The 7583-nt window shown below is 45.0% G+C and overlaps 1 long non-coding RNA gene across 3 annotated transcripts; it reads right to left on the bottom strand.

Moving 5' to 3' along the window:
* Positions 1–2440: 2440 nt before the first annotated feature.
* Positions 2441–6691, bottom strand: LOC308585361. 3 transcript variants are annotated; one of them, XR_014007327.1, is made up of 3 exons: positions 5751–6691; positions 5185–5272; positions 2441–2799 (listed from the first exon to the last, which is right to left on the bottom strand). It is a non-coding gene; the product is annotated as an uncharacterized lncRNA (long non-coding RNA). The 3 variants fall into 3 exon arrangements; XR_014007328.1 differs by lacking the exon at positions 2441–2799 and adding an exon at positions 3113–3522; XR_014007329.1 differs by lacking the exon at positions 2441–2799 and adding an exon at positions 3113–3488.
* Between the last annotated feature and the right edge of the window lie 892 nt (positions 6692–7583).

Below are 7583 nucleotides of genomic sequence, written 5' to 3'. Positions count from 1 at the left end.
GTTCTGAACCACTCGAAAAAGAAAAAGAAATACTCCGCTGCAATCCCCCCCCCCCCAGATACTAGAATCCAGGAGATCAGCATAAGCTCCTAAAATCTGTGACTTGCACAGCATTTCCTGATACTTCCTGTCCCCATTAGGTCACTCAGTGTTTATGATCAGAGCAACAGCACGGCAGGAGTTTGCCAAAGTTCTGTAGAAATGGCTTGCTGTATTAATTGCAGAAAGCGCATCCTTCTCCTTAGAGATTACTCTAGTTTCCTGCTCCCCACACTCCCCAGGGAATCAGGGAGGGATTATATTCAAACCCAAAGAATACATCCAATGTATAAATTGGGACAGCACCAATCATTTGAAATTTGTAATTTGCACACCAGTCTGTGGTTGCTTGTAGGCATTGATTGTCAGTTAGGTCCTATATCTGGCTTTCCCTTACCCTCAGATCATTTAGGTTGCAAACCTGTACACACCTACCCATCAGACACAATGGGTTTACTTCTGAGTTGGCATACATAGCATTTCAGTGCTAGCTGGCTGGGCAAACCAACACCCAATGTGCATTGTGCAGGCTACTCAGATTCTATGAATTCCATTGCACACATGTGACACTCTCGGCATTGTGGAAAACATTGTTCCCCTGTTCTTTCAGGTAGTCTGAGCTTCCAAGCAGCAGGTATATCATTTTTGCCACACTCCCTACCCCAGATTGTTCTGCAGGGCTCATGAGATTGATGGGCAAGACTTAATCGAACACGAAATAATTTTAAAAAAACCAACAGACTTTTCAGAGGCTTGCATCCCATGACATACACTGGTGATCTTGCTGGCTTACAGCAGGGTGATGATTGTGCCTGGGCCTAACTGTATTCATTTCATACTTTCCATAGATTCTGTTAATTACAAATTAGCTTCAACATGCCCCTACATGGGATTGAGGAGGGCACATGAAATCTGCCACCAAACATGGCTTCTCTGATCGCCATCTTTGCGAATTAAAATCAGGATTGATGATTGCGTTGATTTGGTGCTTATCCTAAGTAATTCATTCTCTTGAAAGATGGGTCTTGGTATCCACGACTGAGCAGCCCTATTTAGGATCCACGCTGCTTACCCCCAAAAGGGGGAGGTGCTAGAAAAAATGCCCTAAACATAGTCTGCCTCTCCCCCTCCCCGACTGGGTTATCATGCCCAGTGGGGTCATCACCCAGCGGTCATAAAAGACAATCCCACCCCCGGAAGGCGAAATTCTTTAAAAATAACAATTGACAAGTCATTTTGGAAAACTCTCACTATTATTTAGAGCCTGATTTGAAAGCCAGCTTCATTGTATCACTGTAGGTGGTATGTTGACCTGTTGATGTTTGCCTGGTCAGTTTTATGCTCCCTTCCTGTACTGTAACCTGTTTTTCATAATAGAAAAGTGAGTATGGATGCAATCCTAAAGGGCACGGTGGAGGAAACCAAAGCCATTGAGCCACCTCATCCAATGCTCTACCAGGCTTTCATAGAAGTACTTGTGTGTCCCTTGCTCTTTTTCCATATTCTCTCTCTATATATTATAATTCCCATTGTTCTCAATGGGAAGGAAATAAACTATGCCAGCTCAAACTGGCGTAGTTTGGGCCCTAGTTTAGGATCCAATACTTTTCACTAGCCAGGCCTGAGCATGTCCCCTTTTCTGCCTTACTGACATCAGAGCTCTGACATTAGCAGGGCAGGGGCCACAGATATTTTTTGTAGTGGCTGAGATGTAGTGGGTCTCCCTCTCACAGCTCAGTGCAGCCCATGGTTCCTCCCAAGCAAAAGATATATAAAAAGAAAAGTACAAAAAATTAGCTGCGGCTTGTGCATGCAGCTCTTGAGAAGATGAGTGGGCTTCTATTGTGATGTATCTGAGATAAGGGATGGGCAAATCAATCAATTTCGGTTTCTCATTTTTCCACCCTAAAGAACAGTTCTCCATATTTCCATGGCAATTTGCATTTTTTAAAAAAGTTATGAATCCCCCGCCCCATTTTTGTGTAAGTTTCTGCTAATGCACTGATTTTTGTATGCAATTTACTTAATATACACATTTTTTTGCAAAACATTTTCCCCAGAACAATGCATGTTTGTTATTTTCATGAATATCTGCATTTTATCCTAACGCGCTTCACCCTCCCTACCCTCCCTTTGTTTAATGTTTCTTGTTTGCAGGTTAACTTTTTCTTCCTGTTTAGTGGGCGCTGCTACAGTGTTTGACTGGTTGCTGTTGGTGGACCAGGAAGAAATTTTCCTGCATTGGCAGGTTTTTGTCTTCCCCATAGCAATTCGTCACAACTTTGGTGGTTATGGCCTTGGGTAGAATCCTTTAGTCTTTTCTTCCCTATATGGGGGTGGGTGGGTGTTGAAGTGGTGACTCACCCCCCTGCGGCAGCGATTCCAGGGTCCCCCTCTGGCCATACACTGAAAGGCTGTCAGTGAATTACCCTGTGTGCAGGGATATGGGCTGGGTTGTCTGCCTACAATTATGTCTCACAGAGCACCCCCATATCCCATTTACCCTATGAGCCCCAATTCCCCCCGGATGGGGGGCAGGGAGGGATACAAGCCCAAGGCCTAAGCGAAGGTCTTCCTACATTCAGAAGTTTAAGAAAGTTGTGGCTTAATTTTAATTCCATAACATTGTCAGAGTCTTTATTTCCTTTCCTATGTTCCCTGGGAGTTGGGGCTGTTGAGCCTGGTCATGCAATACGAGTGGCAACCATTTTAGGTGTGTCCGATTGACATCCAACTGCCAATGTGTGGCTCCTTTTGGACCTGGAAGAGGGAGAAATCGGGCAGGATGGGCTTATGCACACTTGGCCAATGCATGCTTTGACACAAACTCCATGAAAAAGGGCAACTGCCTTTATAACACATTTTGTACACATTACTTCATGGGAAAACTGCATTGCCAAATGAGGAGAAGCATGAATTTTGAAGGGCAGCTGTGTTTGGGTCCACATATTAGATCAATTTGCATTTAAATGCAAACTGAATCCCCTATCCCTAACCCAGAGAGCAACACATGGATGATAAAAGGAGCCCTTTAACCATTCCCCTTACTGCAGGATTTAATTCCAAAGCTCACTTCTCTTCCCTCCTTTGTGACCTTGAAATCTTGCCTTTCATTGGTGTTTTTTTTCTGGGGGGAGAGGGTAATATTACAGCTGCATGCTACATATACTTGTGTTAAAATGGTCCAGAAGCAAGACATATTGGGAGGGGCAAGCTTTTTTGACGTGAAAGCATCCCAGCTGTGTAGAGTGAGCAGGATTTTTTCATTAGGCATGCCTTGTGGTCCTTTCAGTTTTCCAAGTTTGACAGGGTAAACTTCCGTGTCTGCTTCCCTTCCTCTCTTCTGCTCCCTCCATGCTACAGCTCACTCGCTCTGTCTCTCAAATGGCTCGATTCTGTGGGTTGCGGTGACGGAACAGACAACATATTCCTGGAGCCGTTGGTGTTTACTAATCGGAGATGATAGAAGCCAGAAAGGGAAGCCTTCTCGCCAATAAATAAAAAATGATCTGCAGTTAGATCACTTAAGCCCTTCATTGTAATGTGAGGAAGAAAAGGGGGGAGGGTATATACCCTCCCATAAAAGCAGAACTGCTCTCCTTTTTCATTCCTCAATCCAAATGCATCCAGGAGGCAGCCTCTCACGCTGTGTCTTAACCTGCCTTTTGCAGCTATAGAAGAATACAGATGACGGTGGCTTGAGACATTTTCCTTTGTGCGGTGCGTCTTATGCAAAGTGGGGATAAGGAGAGAGGAACGACGGCAGCAAACTGCACAGGCAGTGTAAAGAGAGACATTCTAACACAGAATGAATGTCTTCCTGATTGCACTGAGGTTTATAACACTGTGTGCTTTTGTCCCAGTGGGTGGTGCAATTGAGCTAACCTTCCCAGCAGACCAGTTTTATTACAAGAGATACCTTATTAATTTAAGGGGGGGAACATAGAAAGAAAAAAATAATAATAAACACCCATATTACAAATTGCAGGTCATTATTTGATACAGCTGCATGGCTTTAAGAAAGGATGGCAGCTGGAACATTAAAAGGGAATGCCACTGCTAAACTTGCTCTGGCCAATTTGCTTCTCATTAACTCTCGGGTTTTGCCCCCTCCTTTTACAAACATGAATTATGCCTGGATTTTCCATGATTAACGTTTTTTTATAGAGATCACAGTTTTTGTACTCGGCTGCAGTACGCGCAATGTTTTCTTTACTCTCAAAAACAAGCCCTCACCCCAACACTTCTTTCTGATTCCCAAAGCAGGTATGGATTTTGAGCTTGGGGTTGATCAATGTGTTTGGATGGGTCCACTGAAATTCTGGAACTTTATCTGCATAAAAGCTGGTTTAATAATAATTCTCTCCCCCCCCCCAGTGAACTCTGGGAATTGTAGTTCAGGGGTGGGTTAAGGATATCCAACAGAGGATTCTCAGCATGCTTGAAATTCCATTTGCTTCTTTCTTTGTGGGACTCTAGGACCACATATGCACCTTGCAGAGTTCCCCATGAAGTGGGACTGGTTATTAAACCACTCTGGAATCTGTAGCTCAGTGAGGGGCACAGGGGTCTCCTACCAACACTTGGCACTCAACAAATTACAGGGTTTTGCTTTGTTTATTCACTTTCAATTTTAGTTTGTTCAATTGAAATATTCTCATTTTTTTAAAAAAACCCCCCCCACAAACTACAATTCCCAGGATTCCTTTAAGGAAGCAGCGACTGTTAAAGTGGTATATGAGAGCAGTGGCAGACCTTGGGGTCTCAAATTTCAGCAGCACCCTGTGCAACACCAAAATTTGGTCTCTCTCTCTCCCCCCCCCGGCCTTTGCTTCTGCATCACAGTTGCGGTGCCCCCAACTCTCTGTGCCCAGTGTGACTGAACCAGTTGTGCTCCCCTGAATCCACCTCTGATGAGAGCTTTATATGTGTGGTGCAAATGTGGCTTATGACAGCTGAAATGCTGCAGAATTGGTATTAGCTGCTGATGTAAACAGACTTATGAACTGTATTACATAGTTATAGTGCCCATCAGGTTATGTGGGGTTGTTGTTAAGCTTTGAAAAGGAATCACACTCTACCACAGTCCAGGTCTGATCAGCGTAAGGCTTCCACTGTCTCTAGTTCCTTGCAGAGATAACTTACCAGGGAGTTTCACAGGAGCTGTCCAAGGTACTCAATGCTTGACAGGGAAAGTGCCTGCGTCCATTGTGAGCCTCATGCCTCTACAGACCTGAACAAGTCAAAAGAAGAAAAACCCCCCATTAAATTGTGGGGTGATGCTGAGGAGCTATGCACACCCATTTCTTGCAGTAGGGGTAGCCTGGTTGTAGGGTTGAAACTCAATAGTAGAGCATCTGTTTTGCATGCAGAGACTTCTAGGTTCAATCTCCAGGTACAGCTTGGAGAGACCCTCTCTGAGTTGCTGCTGGTTAGTGCAGAGACACTAGCCTAGATGGACCAGTCACCTGATAGCTTCCTATGGCAGCTTCCACCCACAATTCCCTGGCCAGAGGTGGCTTGCTTTGTAAATAAACATCTCCTAACCATCAAGTGCTGTTGAGAAAGCATCTTCAGCCAGCTCTAGAAACACTATCAGTATTCCCTAGGGAGAAAGAAAGTGATCCAAAAGGCAGCCATCTCTTCACTTGATCCAACACTAGAGGATTTCTGTGTTAATAGATAGAAAGTGGGGAGAGTACTCTTCTTACCTACTCTGCATGTATGCTAAATGGGTAGTTAATATGAATGGATGGAAAGAGTACACGCCTCCTGAAATCTTAACATTAGAGGATGGTAGAGCGATGCTCCCATCTGATTAAGCAACAGGATTCCATTGATGGTGTGGCACAAACTGATAGCAAACCTCAGAGACCAACATGAATTGTGCAGGAGATATCTGTGGGACAACAAATATGTTCTGTGAGATTGAAATCTATGCTCCACACAAAATAGCATCTGTAGTGTTACACTGGATGACTCTGTTATCTCCTGCCCTCTTGGGTACTCCTTGCTCCAGAGAATCTCCTACACGATAGTGGCATTATCTTACTCCCGTAAAAGTAGTCAGCCTCACCATTGCCTGTGTGTCTGTATGTGAAAGAGAGAGGAAGAAATAGAAAAACAGAGTGCCCACAATATATCTTGATCAGATTATGTAAAATAATGGCAGTTCCATCGTCTACTTTTCAGATCTTATGATGTAATGTCCTGTTACAAGATGCAGAGGTGTGTGTAATAAATGCCTAGATCAGCTCCCCCCCTTTTTCCTTTAGGAGTGAGGAAGGGGCTATGGCACAGAGGCTCAGTAAATTAGGTTGACTTAGAAAAAATGGGTGCAGGTAACTTTTATCATGAAAAAGTTAGTACATGGTTTCTACTGTCCCTCCAGATCAGCCTTGCCCTCCAGTTGCTTCCCTGTCCTAGGGGCTGGGGCTCCCCCATGTCTTTTGGGTAAAGAGATCTGCTGGGCATGAGATCCAGTAGAAAGGAGCTGACAGGCTGGAGGCAAATCTCCCTGCTTGGTTTCCTTTCCTGGCCAGCAATCTATCTCTGCTGTCACAGATTTTTCTCTTCAAGTGGGGATATATTCCCTTCTATCCATCGAAAGGAGAGAGCTAATCATGCCACATGGGCATTGGGCTAGCCCTCTGCTTTTGAGGATGAGCTGCAGAACTTGGACCGTACTGTCTTATTGCTGTCCTCCCCCACCAGGTTTGTAGATGTCCCCACAGGTAGTCAGCAGAAACACTGAGATTCTTACTGCTAGGTACAGAGATGCTGTAAATAACCAGTGGTGGTGGCTGGATATTGTTGTTGTTGTTGCAACCATTCATCTGTCTTGAGAAACAATGGAGTGCAACCCCAGGAGTGAAGTCAAAACTGCTGTGTTTGCAGCACTGAAATGACCTCTCTGGGGCACAAGCCCATGCAGTATTTATGGAGGTCCTGAGCTGCCTAGATGACAAGACCCTGTTCTCAATCTCGCTCGTGTAGTTTAGCACCAGCTTGGCCACAGGAGTTGCTGGAAGGAGGTGTACAAGGCATCATCCAACTGTCTTAGGCACTCTACTCCAGATTTGTGTAGGGTTTACTCCTTAGCATTTTCTTCTCCAGAAGATATCCCACAAGACAGCGGAGGTTTAGGAGCAGAGTATTTCTTCTCCAAGGTGGGCTACCTTCCCAGGTTGACGAGCCCCATCTGCTTCCCACTACCCTCTGTATCATGTGCAGAAACTGCCTTCTTGACCATTGGACCCACTATAGGCCTTGTCCACTCAATCCATCAGAGCCTGTCTTCACATGCAGGGGAAGTCCCTGACTCACCAAGGGTTTGAGACCATTGGCTACCCTCACCTGGTTTAGCCAGCCAGTCAAAGCCATTCCTGGACTGTGACCGCTGTCATACGCTGACAGCTTCTGGAAGCCACAGGTGAGAGCTAAATGCAGGGTAGAGACCAAAGGTGTACAAACTTCCTCAGAAGGAGGACATGTCCCCTATCCTCTCCCCTAACACTCCATACACACCTGATGTACACCATCAG

Source organism: Podarcis bocagei, assembly GCF_964188305.1.
Source record: "Podarcis bocagei genome assembly, chromosome: 4".
Taxonomy (NCBI): domain Eukaryota; kingdom Metazoa; phylum Chordata; class Lepidosauria; order Squamata; family Lacertidae; genus Podarcis; species Podarcis bocagei.
This window is presented reverse-complemented; position numbering and strand designations above follow the sequence as displayed.